General features: G+C 49.2%; 1 pseudogene; it reads left to right on the forward strand.

The window, feature by feature from the left end:
* The window catches only part of LOC132535385 (neurexin-3-like), a 52,817-nt pseudogene extending 51,301 nt beyond the window's left edge, over positions 1-1,516 (forward strand).
* Positions 1,517-19,817: the final 18,301 nt, after the last annotated feature.

The raw sequence follows: 19,817 nt of genomic DNA on the forward strand, positions 1-19,817 counted from the left end.
ATCTGTGGACCTAAGCTTGATAGTGTGAGTTTTGTAGGTCAATATCAAAGCTCAAGGGACTTGCGTGCTACGTGGCGGATAGCCAGAGCATGAGACGCAATCAAATCTGGTGACCATTTGCTCATTGCTTCAGTCTAGAGGAGCCAGAGACATTTAAGATGTTGAATTTATTTAAGATTAATGCATCAACTAGCTTCATAATTTCCCTAAGGGGAAAAATGTAAATGATTGTAAATGTGGGGGAGTGGAAATAGAAATATCTTTGCTTTGCTTTATTTATCATCATTATTATTATTATTAATAATATTATTATTATTTTACCTGAGCACTGCTCAGCTCTGGTTTATAGTTGTGCAGGGTGGGGGCTTGAACCTGGGACTTTGGAGCCTCAGGCATGAAAGTCTCTTTGCGTCACCATTGTGCTATCTGCCCTCACCCCTGAGACATCTTTTAGAAGCTGATATCATATAGTGAAGAGGCAGATGGCCATTGTCTAAAAAGAGTTTTGAGAAATTCTAATAATGTCCAAGAAGAAAACATTACACGGGGAAAAAAGTTTCTAACAACAAGATTTAAGACAAAACTAAACTTTTTTTTTCTTTGGCTCTGGGACTTCTCAGAGCCTTTGTTATGACAGAGCAAGTTATGAATCTCTCTGAAAGACAATGTAGTCTTCAATGTTACCCAAATTTACGTGACTTGAAATTCCTTTATATCTATTTCCACAATTTACATCTTGGATGAGAATAGCTAGACTGCAAACTAGTGTCCGGTGGAAGTGTTTGGACAAGATCCTTCTAAAGTTATTTCTCAGTCTAACAAGATAGATCTTCGCGTCTCTAGATGTTGAAGGAGGTTTTCGGATTGGCTTCACTCAAGCATCCTTTTAACTACGTCTGTTTCAACTGGGAATTGTTTTTTTGGATGGGTTCGTTTCACTGGGGAAATTACTGCTTCCTGGGAGCATGCACCACACAGATGTTAAAACCACTGCGGTTTTAAAGGCACCAGTCTTGTTAAAAACACTTCCAGGGTGTGTGGCACCTCAGCATTTAAGTGGATATCCATCTAGTGGGTATCAACAAAGCTTCCCGTAATGGCTTGCTTAACTCACGGAAAGGGCTGAGCTCAGCAGAAGATGAGAAAATTACTAGGAACTTTATTTCAGTCCTATTTGCTTTACATTTGGAGCAGGTTAACAGACACATTTATTTCTTCACCTTACTTAAGGCTGGTCCCACTTGCACTCCAGAGACGGTGGCTGTCAGGAATGTTTTTGTTCTTTTTCCAGAGGGTGAACGTGTAGGGGAAAGAAATGCTGGCTGCGGAATTACTTGCACTTTGCTTCAAAATCGTCGGCTGCGTGAAGGACCTTGTGGGCTGGCTCTCTGCAAGGCTGAGGACTCTGTTCCGTTTATGTGCTTTCTGCTCAGTGTGAAGTGGTTGCCATTGATCTACCCCTAGTAGACCGTTTGCTGAGGGCTGTTAATCCGCTTGTGGGCACTCAGGCCGCTGAGCCAGCCCCGTGCTCCCTCATCCCCCCAGGTGACCAATAATGGATGTCCGCAAATGACTGGGCCCAAAGTGCTGGGGCCCAGACTCCCAGTTCTACAGGGGTCCATGTAGCTATTGAACCTGGGGCACTGCCTATCTGGCCGTGGATCTTTTGAATGCAGGTCCGGCACCTTATGATGAAAGAGAAATACTCAGATGAAGAAATATCAGAAGGTGGGTGTAGGGCAGGTAGCATAGTGCTTATGCAAAGAGACTTTCATGTCTGAGGCTCTAAGGCCCCAGGTTCAATCCCCTGCACCACCATAAGCCAGAGCTAAACAATGTTCTGGTAAAAAAAAAAAAAAGTCAGAAGACCCAGTTCAAGCTATTGGAGAGAAAATATGACAGATTAGGGCTTTGACACTTGTTCTTCTTTTAGTTGTATTTATTATTTTATTTTTCTTATATTTGTTTTATTTTAAACCTGAGGTCTCAGGTTTAATTCTCAGTACCACTAGAAGTCGGAAATGAGCAGTGTTCTGGTCTCTTCTCTCTCTCTCTCCATTAAAAAGAAAGCAGTGCTCTGATAAAAACAGTGAATATGTGCAGTCCATGGTAAGGTAAGCTTTCCCAGAGACAATGACAGTGTTGTTACTCACCGTAGCATATCCGCCGTCCTAGCAGCTCAGTAAGTACTTGTATCACCAGGAAGAGTCACTGAGCTCATCACCCTTTTCTAGTTTGTTACAGGGGCAGCCCTACGCCTCCTCTTAAACTTCTAGTAGGAGATCTTTGGGAACCTCCATTTCTTCTTCTAGCGTTTGCCCTTCTTCCGTAGCCAGTTAACAGCGTCAGGTTGAGCCTGATGTAAAGTTTCGAGACCTCCTTTGAATCTGGAGGGGTGGCAGTCGTTGACTATGTGGGTCATAGTCTGTCTGTAGCCGCAGGGGCGGTTCGGGTCGTCTCTGGCTCCCCAGCGATGGAACATAGCGGCGCACCGGCCATGGCCTGTTCAATAGCGATGGAGGAGGGCCCAATCATAATGTGCTAGGTCAAAGCCGGGTTGACGCTTGCAGGGGGTCTGTGATGAGGTGTTTGTTCTTTACCTCAGCTGACTGCCAGCTCTGTTTCCAAGAGTCTGGAACAGAGAAGTTCAGTGTAGGCGTAGGGGACCAGATTGGGTGACAAGACGTCAAGCGTTTAACAGGGTGGGTGAAGATATCCGTGTATATTGGCAGGTCTGGTCGAGCATAGACGTGGGAAATGAACTTAGATGATGCCGCATCCCAACGAATATCTGTGGGGCGATGTTGCTAAGAACTGGCAGCCATGGAACCGGGGTGGAACAGATGGTTCCAGAAATTATCCTCACGGAGGAATATAATTAGGAATCGACCAAGTGGACATGGGGGCTACGGAACCATACTGGGGCACAGTATTCTGCAGTGGAATAGCAGAATACCAGAGATGATGATCGTAGTGTGGAAGCGCTCGCGCCCCATGAGGAGCTGGCCAGTCTTGCAATGATGTGATTCCTTGCGCCCACCTTTGCTGCAGTTTTTATGAGATGTTCGTGAAATGACAGGGTGCGATCGAGAGTAACGCCAAGATAGACTGGCTGGGCTTCATGCCGGATTCTCGTATCGCCAAGCTGCACATTAACCTCCATGACGTGAGGAAACCCTCAGTCTCTTCCCACAGAGCCTCCCACGTGGAAAAAAATCATCCCATACAACATGTTTGCTCTTCAGGTAGCAAGAAGTCGGGGTTCTTTCTGTTCCCGGGTGAAGCTGCGTGAGGTACAAAGAGTCAGAAGCGGCCAGCTCACAGCTGCTTAAACAGACACCGCCCTGCTTCCCGGAACTCAGAAGCTCGCCCTTTCTGAGCTCCTGCCAGTGATGCTGCTGCTGCTGGGACGTGACCAGAGGGCGTCCTGTGCTTGCCCTGCTCTGCTAATCTGGGCTATGGGTGGGTGGGCCCCGGGTGGGCCCCGACCTTTTGACTCCCCTGTTTTATTTTGCTATCCTTTCCCACCAAGTTACCTATAAGTCATGGCTAGGACAGCACAGGACGGAGACATCTTTCCTGAAGGAACAGTGTTTGTGCAGGATCATGTATGAGATCATTCTCCATCATGTATGAGATCATTCTCCATCATGCCCTGTAAGAGACATTCTGGAACGTTTGAAGCAGGGGTGTCTCTCCTCAGTGACTTGACTGTCTTGAGAATGGATGCAACCCAAGCTGTGGAAGTTGTCCGTCCATGAATCCTTTGATGCTTTACACCACTTACACACTTTCCCTGGGGACTGTCCAGGCTTGGCAGAAGTCACATGATGACGTCAGTTGACGTAAGAGCTTTTGCCCTGACTTATTTTTCTTTTTACGGTCCCACTTGACAGATGACAGGAGAGTAGGTGCCCATGAGGGAGGTCACCTGGGGTTAATTTTCCAAACTTTTTTCCTCCCTCCCTCCCTCCCTTCCTTCCTTCCTTCCTTCCTTCCTTCCTTCCTTCCTTTCTTCTTTCCTTCCTTCCTCCCTCCCTCCCTCCCTCCCTCCCTCCCTCCCTCTTTTTCTCTCTCTTTGTTTTACCTCCAGGGTTATCACAGGGGATTGGTACTGGCACTATGTATCCACGACTCCTGGCAGCCATTTTCTGCTTTTTAAGAATTTATTTATTTTCTACTTTTATTTGATAGGACAGAGAGAAATTGAGAGAGGTGGGGAGGTAGAGAGGGAAAGAGAAAGAGAGACAGCTGCAGGCCTGCTTTACTGCTCATGAGTGTCCCCCTTGCAGGCAGGGCAAGAACCGCACCCATGTTCTTGTACTTGGGATTATGTGCGCTTAACCGGGGTGCCACCTCCAAGGCCCTCTGCCACCCCCCCACCCAGTTTTCTTTTAAAAAGAAAATTTCTCCTTCAAGATTGGCCGTAAGTCTGATGAGTTATGTTCACTGCTCTTCATGAGGCAACTTCCGGGCAGGCTGATCCACACATGAGATCAGTTCTTGAATTGTGGCCGAATTGGCTTGCTTCAGAGTGTTTTGATCAGAAGGGCTCTCAAGTGTCAAAGTCATTTGGAGAACTAGATAGATAAAATGCATGAGCACTAAGCTTTTTTTTTTTTCTTCCCAGGATAGAATAAATAAATGTGTTTTTTACTGTGTGCTCAGCTTTGACAGTGTTTTGTTAAAAGGGGAATAAAGGAAGGCGAGGTATTAAATATTTACAGGAGTGATTTAGTTGTATTATCCTGTGTCCTGCATCTCTGTTTAATGGTGAAAACAGTGACCATTGAAATAAATGCCATCAAGCCAGTCCCGTGTGAAGGTTACTGCCCAGGTAGGGTTAGAGTCATTTGTGAAGGATTATGATTTTTGTCAACTTCTCAGATCCCTTCCCGATTCACATGTTGGCTTCCTTCCAAAAAATAACAGGAAAAAAAAATAGAGAATTCACAGACTCACGGTCTTTCCTACATCCCCAATGCCTTTTCTGATTAGCCCAGAAGATGAAGGCTCCTGGTGCATTTTGTTTTTATTTAATGTATTGCTATTTATTTGTGATAGAGGGTGAGAGACAAGGGGGAGACGTAGAGAGTAGAGACACGTGCAGCACTGCTGCATAGCTCGCAGGTGGGTATGGGGGCAGTGGTGTGAATCTGAGTCTAAGGACACGGTAGGTAACGTGTGTCCTTGTGCGTGAACCCTCAGCCAACCCCCTTTCATGTATTCTTTCTCATCCACTTGGCGGCCAGAGACACAGTGTCCACCCTGAGAGAAGCACCTACCTTCCCCCTTCCAGCTCTTCTGCTGGCCCTTGCTCAGCCGCGGTTTCTGAGAGGGTGACAACTGGCTTCTCTTGTCTGCAACAAAATTTAAGTTTGGCTACCAGTCCCTCCTGTATCTGCAACAAAGGCCGTTTTAAAAAACTTTGTTTCTCTTAAGAAACATTAAAGTCATTTCTGAACGGTCACATGTATTTATCTCCATTTTCCCAAACAAGAAAATAAGAGTTCAAGATTATAAACAAAAAAGACTAGCAGGGGGGCCGGGCGGTGGCACAACAGGTCAAGCACATATAGTATGAAGCACAAGGATCTCGGTTCCAGCCCCTGGCTCCCCACAAAAAAAAAAAAAAAAAAAAAAAAGGCCGCCAGGAGCAGTGGATTCCTATTGCCAGCATGGAGTCCCAGTGATAATCCTGGAGGCAAAACAAACAAACCAAACAGACCGGCAGAAGCAGCAGAAGCTTGCTTTCACCTGACTGGAAGCCGGGGCTGATTCTCTGTGCCACTTGGTTACTTCATTTCCTTCCTCCCTCCCTTCCTTCCTTCCTTCCTTCCTTCCTTCCTTCCTTCCTTCCTCCTTCCTTCCTTCCTTCCTTCCTTCCTTCCTTCTTTTCTTTCTTTCTTTCTTTCTTTCTTTCTTTCTCTTCTTGTTTTTTTCCTTTTTTCCTTTTATTTATAAAAAGGAAACACTGACGAAACCATAGGATAAGAGGGGTACAACTCCACACAATTCCCACCACCAGAACTCCGTATCCCATCCCCTCCCCTGACAGCTTTCCTATTCTTTAACCCGCTCCCAAATAGGAACAGGAGTCCATCCATTAACGACACATGGAGCAAATGTAGATAACAACAGTCACACATCATTTTACTCTTGACGAAATCGAGACACTAATGAACTAAAATTCTCCCTAAGCGCATACAGGGATGTCTGATGCGGGGTGTAATTCTAATAAATGATTTGTGTCCCCACGCCAGACAGTGAAAACAGTGCACAAGGAGTCTCTCTAGCATTGAGAACCAGGGATGCACGAAATGAATAAACACCAGTCTCTGTTTTCAAGCAGCTCACGACATAGCTGGAGGAAAACAGCTCTCAGGAATTCCAGAAGCTGTTCCGATTTTTCTCTTGCCTTGGACTTTGTTTAGACTCAATGCAACTTCAACTGTGGGAGCCCGTGCCTGGGGCGAGTGGTTTCCTGTGGCGCTGAGACAGTGTGTGTTGACTGGGGTCTAGAGTCCAAAGCAGGATGGGAGCAGGACAGAACAGATCAGCAGTGAGCAAGGCTAGGGTGGACTGGTCGCTAGAATAAACACTCCCAAGCCCTAGTGCTGTAACTTCTGCTCGTGGTAACAGAAGTTCCCCACCCATAACTGGCAGTCATTCAGGTATGGAGGTACCTTCCAGGCTGTGGCTTTGCTATTTCTAGAACTTTCACTTCTCCTGCATCGCGCGGACATGTTTAAAGGGTCCAGCTGTGAGCTGGTGCTGTGCTGCTGTTGGTTAGAGGGAAGTCACACGACCATGTCGATTGCAGAGGAGTTTGGGAGATGTAATTTAGTTCGAAGTGACGGCCGCTATGATGATGTCTGCTGGGATGGGTGGGCTGGATTCTAGTCTCACGTCCTTCTGTGTCAAGCCCCTGAGCCCTCTTCACTTTAGCTTTGCTCAGGCGAACAAACGAGTAGAATGTTTCAGTGGTTTCTATGAGGTAGAGGGTCCTGACTGGTTGCTTTTTCTGGAATAGACACGTGCACACACTTCATGTCAAATAAGACCCTAGGGCATTACCCTAACATTCCTTAGATTCCTGAGGAATCCTCTGGGAGCTTGTGAAAGGAGACTCTTAGTTCCTGTCTCAGATCTGCAGATGTAAATTATTCTTATAATCTGGCAAGCCTGAGCCACAGGGTGTCTTTCTTCCCATGAATAAAACAAACCAAAATAAAAAAAAAAGGGGGGGGTAGTGTATAGCACACGGCTGGAAGTTTGTTGTGTTTCCTATGGTGTCAAACAAGCTTCCCAGCAGCCTGGTTTTATGAGCCTATTGCGTTATGCAGACATTTTTCGCCATGACTTTTATTATAAGGAACTGAAGCTCTGTCTTGCATCCCTGAGCCAAGAGCTAAGGCGAGTAGCTGGGATCTTCGCCGGTGTTGATGGCTCGGACCAAATGCGTGATTCATGGGGTTTTATTTTCTTCTGCCCACTGCATGAAAAGCTCTGCACCCTCCCCTTCATCACTGAGCAAGAAGCCCCTTAGTTAAGAATCTCTTGTTGCATTCACAAGAGTGCAGGTTTACTAGACCCGCTCGTATCGTGGGCCGGATTTTCGAGTAGTTAAATGGCGGCAACCGGTCTGAGTCCCCAGACCTGTGTCTCCTTAGTCCTTGTGTAGAAAGGAGCTGTAAAGCCCAGGGCGTCTGTGTACGTCCCCCACCCGCTCTGGCGTAGCTCTGTCTTTATCCCTGGGGGCCATATTGCACTTCTCCTTCCCGTGTCACAGTGGAGAGAATTCTGGGCTTGCTATGTATTTTCGCTTCCCAGCTCTCTCTTTGTGTGTCTTTGTGTGCAAGTCTATGATTACTATTGAGGGTTTTTTTTTTCCTCCTCCTAAATGCCAGCAATTATCTCACAGGTGGAGGGATTAGGAAAGAGCTCAGTGAATTGCTCACGGATTAAAATAAAAGCCCTCCCCCAACCCGCTTTAAATACACTAAAGGAGGAGTGAAGATGCAGAGGCTGGCAGGCTGGCTGGGGAGGGTGCCAATTTGCTTTTGATGTTTCAGTCCCTGGATGCAAACCTGAAATGATTCAGAGTTGTGGCTTCAGAGAATGGAGATGTAGGGAAACAGAATACTCCCTGTCTATCTATCTATTGATCTATTGATCATCTATCTACCTGTCTACCTATCATCCATCGTCTCTCTATATCTATCATCTATCTTCTCTCTCTCATCTTTCATCTGCCTATCTACCTATCAATCTATCTATCATCTATCTATGTTTTATCTATCTACCTATCAATCTCTATCATCTATCTACTCTCCTTCTGTTATCTATTTACCTGTCTATCTATATCTCTCTATCACCTCTCTCTCATCTATTCATCAGTCATCATCAGTCTAGCCTGCATCTACTTGATTGACACCTTATGGGTGGAGAGATTGGGAGTGACCACGGTGCATCCAGCCTCATTTGATGCACATGTCTCTAGTGAGCACGGGGCGCCCAGTCTCATTTAGTGCACGTGTCTCTAGTGAGCACGGGGCGCCCAGCCTCATTTAGTGCACGTGTCTCTAGTGAGCACGGGGAGCCCAGTCTCATTTAGTGCACATGTCTCTAGTGAGCACGGGGCGCCCAGTCTCATTTAGTGCACGTGTCTCTAGTGAGCACGGGGCGCCCAGTCTCATTTAGTGCACATGTCTCTAGTGACCACGGGGCACCCAGCTTCCTTTAGTGCACATGTCTCTAGTGAGCACGGGTGCCCAGTCTCATTTAGTGCAATGTCTCTAGTGAGCACGGGGCGCCCAGCCTCCTTTAGTGCACATTTCTCTAGTGAACACGGTGTGTCCAGCCTCATTTAGTGCACATTTCTCTAGTGAGCACAGTGTGCGCAGTATCATTTAGTGCACATTTCTCTAGTGAACACGGTGTGTCCAGCCTCATTTAGTGCACATTTCTCTAGTGAACACGGTGTGTCCAGCCTCATTTAGTGCACGTTTCTCTAGTGAACACGGTGTGCGCAGTCTCATTTAGTGCACGTTTCTCTAGTGAACACGGTGTGCGCAGTCTCATTTAGTGCACGTTTCTCTAGTGAACACGGTGTGCGCAGTCTCATTTAGTGCACGTTTCTCTAGTGAACACGGTGTGCGCAGTCTCATTTAGTGCACGTTTCTCTAGTGAACACGGTGTGCGCAGTCTCATTTAGTGCACGTTTCTCTAGTGAACACGGTGTGCGCAGTCTCATTTAGTGCACGTTTCTCTAGTGAACACGGTGTGCGCAGTATCATTTAGTGCACGTTTCTCTAGTGAACACAGTGTTCGCAGTCTCATTTAGTGCACGTTTCTCTAGTGAACACAGTGTTCGCAGTCTCATTTAGTGCACGTTTCTCTAGTGAACATGGTGTGCACAGTCTCATTTAGTGCACATTTTCTAATGATAAATGAAGTGGAGCATTTCTTCACAGGTGGGGGAGGACATGGTGAGGACACTGAATTGGGTAGTGAGTGTGGTGTAGAGCTAACCATACCATCCTCTTATTACCTGGCAAGCTATGATTTATCTCCGATAAAAAAGGCTTACAAAAATAAATAAGTATAAAGAAATAAATTAATTAAAGATACCCAGGCCAAGAGAATTTCTTGAGACATTACCTTTCTCCCTGGAAGGGAGTGTTTCTTTGTCTGATGTGTCTGTCAGGTTGCTTGTTTAAGTTCCCAATAACAGAACTTTCCTCTCAACTGCCTGAAGTACCAAAGGAAATTTATGGGCTCAGTTCTTAAAAAAAAAAAAAGTAACTGAGATGTCTGAGCCCTGGGGCCTCCCATTTCTCCATCTGCGGCTTGACTTTGCTGTTGGCTTCATTCGTGGCAGGGCAGGCTCCCTCGCCTGGGGTCTGAGGCAGCCCGGGGCTCCTCCCCTGGTGATTTGCTCTTTGATTTGTGAATGTTAAGGAGAGAACCCTTCTTTCCTCGCAACTCAGCAAACGCTTCATCCTAGTGGCCCACGTAGGTCTGTGTGCATCTGTCACCACCACCAGATGGGTACGTTCTTGTGGCTCTCCAGCTGAGTCCGGGACCCAGATTCTGGAAAGGAGGGAAAGATTTGACTGTTTCTGCATTTGCAATGGGATTTCTTTATGGGGGGAGAGGTTGGATATTCAACCCCAATTTTAGCAGAGAGGAGACTAAAGATAAAGTAACACATGGCCACTGCACCTGGACAGGAGAATTCCAGTAAGTCCACTGACATGGGCCAGGCGGTGTTCAGCTGTGTGTGCCTCTCTGCCCTCCACCAGCTGACTGCCATGCGGGCTTGTTTCCCAAGGAGGAGATGGTGTGTGTGTGTGTGAGTGTGTGTTTGAGTGTGTGTGAGTGAGTGTGTGTGTGTGTGTGTGTGTGTTTGTGTGTGTGTGCTTGCACAGCAGAGACTTTGCTGGAAGCAGAATTGTGAGGGGAAAGGCAGTGGTGTTCCGGCATCTGTGTATCAAGGGAGTCCGCTTATTGGCGTGAACAGCCAATAAGGTCAGTGCCCCCAGGGACGGAGGGAACCCCAGAACCAACCCACTGCAGGTGGGAGCTGGCTGATGGAGCCCTTCTCTTCTGCTCTGACCATGGGCCTCTGCGGGTCACCTGTGTGAACAGCCACTGGGCTTGGGCAGCTGAGTGAGTCTCCAGGGTGTTCTTCACAGAGCAGTGCTTTGGTAAGGTTTCTCCTTGAACGCCTGGCATGGTGCTCAGAGCCTTTCTTCTTTCCTCCTTTCCTTTCTCTCTCTCTCTTTCTGTTTCTTTCTGTCTTTGTGATATAATATTGATTTACAAAATTACAAGATAATGGGTATAATTCCACACTGTTCCCAGCACCAGAGCTCTGAACCCACAGTCCCTTCATTCAAGCTACAGCAGTTCTCTTAAGGTTACAGATATGGGTAACTATTATTTCTACAACTGTCTGTCTTGATGTGTATACATACCCCCCATTTTTTCTTCCTCTCCAAGTCACACCTACACCTATCACTACATCTAAATATCCCTCCCCTTTTCCTCCTCTCTCTCCAGATCCTGATGGAGCTGGAGTTCAGACCCTCTGGTCATTTTCCCCCAATCATTTCTCCCCGACTGGGAGCATGGACCCAGGCTCTTTATGGGGAGCAGAAGGTGGGAGTTCTGGCTTCTGTAATTGCTTCTCTGCTGGACATGGGTGTTGGCAGGTGGATCCATCCCCCAGCCTGTTTCTGTCTGTCCCTAGCGGGGCAGGGCTAGAGTCTTTCCTCTTAGTGTCTGCTTCCTCAGCTGCCACCCCTTGGTAGACTGACCTGATTTCCTGCTGTGCTTTCTGTGGAAAAGCTCTGAGCTCCACCTCTATGGGGCCCATCTTGTGTCCCCATGAGCAGTGGGGGTCTCTGATCCAAGCGGTGGTCGGTGTGGCGGACTGAGCAGGCCCAGTGGCTCCAGGGGACATCAGTGCCCATGGCAGTGTGTGACAGATGAAGGTTCTGATTGTGGCTGCTGAGGGGTGAGGCCTGAGATGCCGTGTCTCCACGCTCCCAGAGGATCCCCACGATGTTACTGGTGTGTGGACATGCACCCTACAACTCAGGGTTGCTACCTTGAATGCAAGTGAAGCCCCGGGTGGTGTGTTGTCAGGATTCCCGGGAACAGGGCATCTCTCTTTATTGGTTTGTCCAAATATTTAATTCAGTTGTTTGTCTGATGGAGACAGACATCAAGAGGGGAGGGCAAGAGAGAGAGGGAAGAGACGACAGGCCAGGTGGCGGTGTACCTGGCTGAGCACACACATTCTGGGGCACAAGGACCCGGGTTCAAGCCCCTGGTCCCCACCTGCTGGGGGTAAGCTTCGTGAGTGGTGAAGCAGGGCTGCAGTTGTCTGCCTGTCTCTTTCCCTCTGTCTATCCTACCCTCCCCTTTCAATTTCTTTCTGTCTCTACCCAGCAGTAAATAAATAAATTTATAAATAAAAGAGAGGGAAGAGAGGGAAGAGAGGGAAGAGAGGGGAGAGAGAGAGAGAGAGAGAGAAAGAGAGACCCCTATAGCATAGCTTCACTGCTCACTAAGTTTGTCCTCACACTGCATGTGGGGACTGGGGGCTTGAACACTGTAACATGTGTGGTCAATCAAATGCATCACCGCCCAACCCCTCAAACTACCTTCTTAGGACACTGGTCACCTCCAAGCCAACAAGCAGGTGCCTGGTGGAGAGATCATCTCTTCTGCTGTCCCCCGGTCTGTCTGGGGTGTGATGGCTCTGGCTTCCTTGCCTGGAGCTTGGGGAGCTGGCCGCACCCAGTTGTGATGGGAACTTAAGGAGTGCTCCATCATCCCACGGAGAAGAGAAGCCTGTTCTCTCATCTCCGCCAGGGATGACCTCACTTCACGCTCCTGAAACAGCCCATTTCTGGATCAAATGCCCACGTGTTTAGGAGTCTGCTCCCCGAGGCTCGTTCTCAGCGGGTTGGGGGCCTTATCACAGATGCTGTATCCCTCGCTTCCTCCCACTCTTCCCATCCTCAAGAGTGTCCCCTGCTAAGGTGGCTGCCAGGGCTCCAGGCGATGGTGGCGGCATATTCTCTGTCCACGTGGGCGGAGGCCACGGCCCTGCAGGTGGCCTTCCTTGTCAGGTTGGACAGTACTCCTCCTCCCCCTCCTCCACATCCTCCTCCTCCTCTTCCTCCTTTTTGCCTCCAGGGTCATCACTGGGGCTAGGGTGCCAGCACTATGGGTCCACTGCTCCTACCGGCCATTTTTTTTTTCATTTTATTGAGACAGAGAGGGAGAGAGACAGAGAGGCACCTGCAGCCCTGCTTCAGGTGCCTGTGAAGTCTCCCCCCTGTATGCAGGGAGCCTTGAACTCAAACCCGGATCTTATGTGGGTTGTACTGTGTGCGCCTAACCGGTTGCACCAGCGCCCGGCCCCCTCCCTGTCTTCTCTTCAGCCTTGCCTGCTCTCACTACCCTCTATGTCTCTGCAGGCTCCTCTCACCAGTAGCAATCAGATCTGAAAACCATCCAGGAGAAGCTATATCCTCTGACAACATAACAAAGCCGGTACTTAGCTGCTGGCGCAGCTGTGCCCAGGAGGGGGAGAAGAGGGACTTAGCAAGCTCTTGTTTCACACTGGGTCACTTGTGTCCTGCTTGGCTGAGGGACTCAGGATGAATCCTGGCTCCGATTCCCACCTGGCAGTTGCCTGGGGTGAGGTGTTTACATGGCCTCTTCAGGGACCTGCCAGGAACAGCTGGAAGGGGAGCTGGTTATTCAAGCCCCTTCGGGAAAGGTCAAGGTGGTGGTCACGCTGCCTCCCCAGGGAAGGAACCCAGCAGCAGAGCAGAGCTGGGGGAGAAACCATGCTCTGGGGAGGGGCCGCCCTCAGCGGTTGTATTATAGTTACAGATGGGAGTGTTTGAAATCTGAGTTGGGATTTAGGCCGAAAGAGGAGAGATGTGGACTGCCATGAATTATTTATTCCATCTCTGGGGGCCTGGTTGCGTGTGCTGGGTGTTAATCTCCTCTGCACAGGAACCTGGGGGGTGTCTGTGAGAGCTGGCCTTATCTGCTCCTGGCCAGACACCTCGCTTTTGCCCACTGTGCCTTGGAGAATAATCCCACTGAGACCCTTTCCTTTGTTGGTCCTGAGAAGCATGTGAATGCGTGTTGGGTCTGCGGTCACAGGGACGGGAATGTGGGGAGCCCCACAGCTGCCCCAGCAGGTCTGAAGGGAGCAGCAGAAGCAGCCAGGCCGCCCACAGGGTCCTTTCCTAGGCGTGCCGCGTGCCCCGGCCTTCTCGTCTTCCTTCTTGAGCACACAGAGACCTGTCTTGGAATCTGGGCGGTAATTCCCTCAAGGAGTGTCTCTTGTTCCCCTTTTTGCTGGTGAGGCTGTTGAGATTTAGAGAGAGGTGGCATCCCGCTGAAGGTTACCCATCTCTGAAGTACCCTCACTGGCATTCAAGCCCAAGGTCCTGTCTGCCATGCCGCCGTCTTGCATTCTGCACAATAAGAACATTGGAAAATGTTCCCGAGATCAGGCAGGGATGAGGCGATGGGCCGTGTGTCTGGAGCTCCCAGGAAAGATGGAGCCACTTTTTGCTCCCTCTTAAGGCCCAGCAGGTCCTGGGTTCACAGGTGTCTGTGGAAGTTCCTTGCCCTCACACTCTCTCTAGTTCCCTGCGCTTTATTGGGCACAGTAGCCTGAACAAAAGTTTCCATCAAAGTTCTCTGTTGAGTTTGACTTCCTCTTCTTGCTATAACATTTATGAAATAGTTACCCAAAGCAAGTCTTGGGAGATGGACAAGCTTAGTACTTTTCTTTTTTTAAAAAATATTTTATTTATTTATTGTATCTTTTTAGGTATCTCTATTGGATAGAGACAACAGATATTGAGAGGGGAGAGGGAGGTAGAGAGGAAGAGAGACAGAGAGAAACCCGTAGCCCTGCTTCACCACTCGTGGAGCTTTCCCCCTGCAGGTGGGGGTTGGGGGCTTGAACCCAGGTCTTTGTGCACTGTAACATGTGCACTCAACCAGGTGCGCCACCACCCAGCCGCTATATGCTTAATTTTAATATGAGAGACAGACAAAGAGGGACAGAGCCCAGCTCAGCTCTGCCTGGTGGTGGTGGGGATTGAACCTGAGACCTTGGGGCCTCAGGCAGGAGAGTCTTTTGCAGAACCATGATGCTGTTTCCCCAGCCCAGTACTTTTTTGCCTGTATCTTCAAGCCAGGCCCCCGGCTCCATGGGAGAGGAACAGTAAGGAGGGCTGAGCATCTTCTCTTCATAGTCTTGACATTTCATGACCTGCGGATCTAGAAGACGCAGGTAAATGCTTGGCAGTGTTCTGTGTTTTTGTGTTTCCATAGATGACAATTCTGGTCATGCCAAGCCTTGCTGCTCTGCTTGCTGGTCTTGAATGTCACTTGAAGGCACACGAAGATGCTTACTGAGCCTCTGCAAGTTGTCAGGGTCTGAGACAGAGCATGTGTATTAGTCCTGGCGTTTTTAATGTTAGTTTTTTTTTTTTTACTTTTTAAAATATTTTTAATTTATTAATTATTGGATAGAGACACAGAGAAATTGAGAAGGGAGGGGGAGACAGAGAGGAAGAAAGACAGAGAGACCCCTGCAGCCCTGCTTCACCATTTGTGAAGCTTTTCCCATGCAGGTGGGGACCAGGGGCTCGAACCCGGGTCTTTGTGCCCTGTAATGTGTGCGCTCAACCAGGTGCACCACCACCTGGCCCCCCCACCATCCTGGCTTTTGCTTCTGAATGTCTCCCTCCTTTGAGGGAGATAGCTAAGTCTGAGAGTCAGGGGCTTCCGATGGGAGCAGTAGAAAGAGCAGAAGGGAAGAGGGCTATGGGACACTCTCCTCGGCTCTCTGAGCAAGGCCACCATTTCTCCTGGACTCCAGTTCTACCCACCTTGCCTCTCTCATCAGCCCTCTTGTTCTTGCAACTCTGATACACCTGGTGAAACCTTTTTCTTTCTTTGTGAGACTTTTTTTTTTGTTATAATTTTTTAAATATCTTAATTATATTTTATTTATTTATTTGATAGAGACAGTCAGAAACTGAGAGGGAAGGGGGAGATAGAGAGACAGAGAGACACCTGCAGCCCTGCTTCCCCACTTGTGAAGCTTTTCTTCTGCAGGTGGGGACCGGGGGCTTGAACGTGGTGCCTTGCGCACTGTAACAGGTGAACTCAACCAGGTGCACCACCGCCAGGCCCCCTTTGTGAGACATTCTTACAAGACAGAGCCCAGTAACCTCAGTCTGACTGACTGTTCTCACAGTTTGCTCTCCCCTCTCGGCTCCCATGCTGCTGAAGAGATCCCGGAGCCACAACCAGGCTCTGCCATCCCCAACCCTGTGGCGTCCCGGCTGCAGCCTGCTCGCTGGGGCTCTGCTCTCCGGTGTCCCCTCATCTTGGATGTCTTTCCACCAACTTCAGCCATCTGTTTTCTCTGGCTCATTTTCCTCATCATCTGAGCCCTTCAGAAGGCCGCCGCGCATTCCTGGAGCTCTCACTGGCTGTCCCCTGTCCTGTTTCTGTACACATTCTTGCTCTCCCTCTCCCCCTCATGTCTCTCCAGCTAGTCTGGGAACTCTTAGCATCAGGCACCTTCTTGATTGGCTGCTGGTGAGAGAATCACAGATGTGTTGTTTCTGGTTCAGCCCATCACACAGACTTTGCAGTGGTGCTGGGCATGAAGGTGGGACTAAGGACTGGGGATGGGTAGGGAGAGAACTGAGGGCTCACTGTGAATCTATCATTTTCATGGCTTCACACACATCAGCTTAAGAACATAGTTAAGGTGTCTCTCCTCTCCTCTCCTCTCCTCTCCTCTCCTCTCCTCTCCTCTCCTCTCCTCTCCCCTCCCCTCCCCTCCCCTCTCCTCTCCTCTCCTCTCTCCTCCTCTCCCCTCCTCTCTCCCTCTCCTTTCCACTCTCCTCTCCCCTCCTCTCTCCCTCTCCTTTCCCCTCTCCTCTTCTCTCCTCTCCTCTCCTCTCCTCTCCTCCCCTCCCCTCCCCTCCCCTATCCTCTCCTCTCCTCTCCTCTCTCCTCCTCTCTCCCTCTCCTTTCCCCTCTCCTCTCCTCTCCTCTCCTCTCCTCTCCTCCCCTCCCCTCCCCTCCCCTCCCCCCTCCCCTCCCCTCTCCTCTCCTCTCCTCTCCTTTTCTCATCTCCCCCGCCCCCATCTCTCTTTTCAATGAGGGTGCATGGCATAGAGGATTTAGGAACTGAGGAGATTAGAGGACAAAGAGTAACATAGCAGATGTGTTGAAAAAGAATAGAGAACCCAACACAGAACATGGGCGTTGGCAGGTGGATCCATACTCTGGTGAGATATAGTGGTTCAGATTCATTCTTCTGCACGTTTCAGCCCAGTTTTCCCAAGTGCCGGAGACTAAGTGCCTCATGGCCGAGGATATTAACAGACTAGCTCAGGGTCTCCAAGTAACTAGATACAGGAGCTCGGAAAGGAGCTCAGGCCACTCTGAGCTCTGAACCAGGGCTGTCCCTCTCTGACTCTGTATGTTGTGGGGAAAATGTTATCTGCCCTTCTTATCAAGTGGGCTGTTAGCATCTGGTGGGAGGACAGATAGGGACGGGCCACAAGTAATTACTCAGTACTGCCATGGCCAGCCTTGTTCTGGGGTCTGGAGTGTGTTGAGGGGAGGATGGCCAAGGTGTTTACTTGCCCTAAGGCCTGTCCTCTTGATGATCTGCAGCTAGCGAGAGCTGATGGGAAAGTGGGAGGAGGGAAGGACCATCGATAGGCTTCGGAGAATGATTGTGTTTGCAGGAAGGAAGAGGTCATGTCAGTGGACAGTCATTGCCCTGTAAATCCACTCTGTTCCCCAAGTGTTAAATAAAGGAGCTGAACTAACACATTAAGCAACGTCGAGGAATTTACAAAGGTGGCTCAGCTGAGGAAAGCCAAGAGGAGATTTGCAAAAGCAGAAAGCACGTCGAGACGAGACATTTTGGTCACTTTCACACACACACACACACACACACACACACACACACACACACACACACACACACACACACACACAGTTCTAGAAAGGGTCACATATGCAAAGAGATGATGTCATATGTCTAGATTTCAGTTAAAAAAAATCACTTGAAGGAAAAATGACCCGAAATCTTGCCTGGGGAGTTCATTCAAATTGGCTGGGGTGGGAGCCATGTTGCTCAGCTTAAGCTCTGGCTGGGAGGTGGGAGCAGAGGGTGTGATGACAGGTGTACCTAGGTGGTGTGATGGGGTCAGGTCGTCACCTTCACGGAATGATTAGGAAGAATGGCTGAGCTCCAGGTTACACTGTTGGCAGGTGGCGCTAAACTGGCGGGTGCCACCATGATGACTCAGAAGGAGACACAGTGCAAGGGCGCGGCCAAGGCCAGAGCGTCATGCTAGCCAGCAGCAGCCACAGGGAGGATGCAGGCAAGGGCTCATGGAGGGGCTCTCCCTGTGGACTGTCTGCACACATGAACCATATATGCCCAGTGACGTCAACGCAGGAACAAGAGCCCATGCCCCAAGGCTACCCACGATGCATTCTTCATGATCTGAGCTGGAGGAGAGACGCCGGGGGCGTCTTTTTGAGGTACAAGGCAGCTGGACTGTGATGCAGTATTTTAATTGCCATGACCCTTTCAACAGTGTCCCTTCTAACTATTACTTTCCTTTCTTCCCTCCCTCCCTCCCTCCCTCCCTCCCTTCTTTCTTCCCTCCCTCCCTCCCTCCTTCCTTCCTTCCCTCCCTCCCTCCCTCCCTCCTTCCTTCCTTCCTTCCTTCCTTCCTTCCTCCCTCCCTCCCTTCCTTCCTTCCTCCCTTCCTTCTTTCCTCCCTTCTTTTTGCCTCCAGGGTTATCACTGGGGCTCCATGCCAACACTATAATTCCACCACCCCTGGCAGCCATTTTTATTCATTTTATTTAACAGGACAGAGAGAAATGGACAGAGGAGGAGGAGACAGAGGGGGAGAGAAAGACAGACACCTGCAGACCTGCTTCACCGCCTGTGAAGCGACTCCCCTGCAGGTGGGGAGCCGGGGGCTCGGACTTGGATCTTTGCACTTAGTACTATGTGCCCTTAACTGGATGAGCCACTGCCCAGCCCTCTTAACTCTCACTTTGTAGTCACAGGGAAAAGCCTCTCTGACTTTGCAAATGTCTTCAACCTATCTGAAGGCGAGGGGTATCGTGAATGATACATTTGTACCTTGTGGCATTTCTTCTGTAAATCGGGATAATAATGTACTTAATGTAGGGTTTGATGAGTGTTAGGTATGTGAGGTGGCCAGCCCCATGCCTAGCAGATGTTGGTTTGTTGGTCCTAATGTATTTTTCTGTGTTTTCATATGCAAAAATGTATCGTGACTGTTTTTTTTTTTTTTTTTTTTGCCTCCGGGTTATTGCTGGGGTTTGATGCTAGCACTATGAATCCACTGCTCCTGGTGGCTATTTTTTCCCATTTTCTTGCATAGGACGGAGAGCAATTGAGGGAGGAGGAGATAGGGAAGGAGAGAGAAAGAGAGACACCTGCAGACCTGTTTCACTGCTTTTGAAGCTTCCCCCCTGCAGATGGTGAGCCAGGGCCTTGAACTGGGGTCCTTACGAGTGTCCTTGCAGTCAGTACTATGTGCACTTAACCCGGTGTGCCACCACCCGGCCCCTGTCATGACTTCTGACAACTCTGTAGTAAATGCGTGATAAATATTACCATTACTATCATCAGTGCCCTGTGTGCAGAAGATCTCCTTCAAAGAGGTCAAAGTGAGTGAACAGACTTCCAGCTTCTGCAAAGTGAGAGGGACATGGTGGTGAACAGCCCCGGCCCCCAGGCCTGTGGTAGGCAGCACTGAAGCAGCCACCTTGGCTCTCTGGCCCTGCTTCCATGGCTGCAACTTCTGGGGGCTGAGCCAATCATCTCCGAGGTCTCTTCCACTTCCCAAAGTGTACAATCGAGTAAAGCTCTGCATTGTTTTGAGTTGTCGGGCTTGGGGTGAATCCTCTAGAACATGTAATTTATCAGACCTCCCGTCTGGGCGGGCTCACTGACTCACCCACTCTGAGCACCGGAAGTGCTGAATTCCAGGAATCCTACCCTCCCTTTCCACCCCCTTAGTACTGGGAAAACCAGGATAGTTGGTCTTTCTGGTATGGGATAATTGCTAGACAGTAGAAGTATTGACTCACAGTCCAAATACCAGGCTGCAAGAAATCATAAGTTCCTTTTAAAAATTAAGTGATTAATTTGATAGACACAGAGGGAAATGGAGAGA

This window comes from Erinaceus europaeus, chromosome 22, assembly GCF_950295315.1.
Source record: "Erinaceus europaeus chromosome 22, mEriEur2.1, whole genome shotgun sequence".
NCBI classification, from domain to species: Eukaryota; Metazoa; Chordata; class Mammalia; order Eulipotyphla; family Erinaceidae; genus Erinaceus; species Erinaceus europaeus.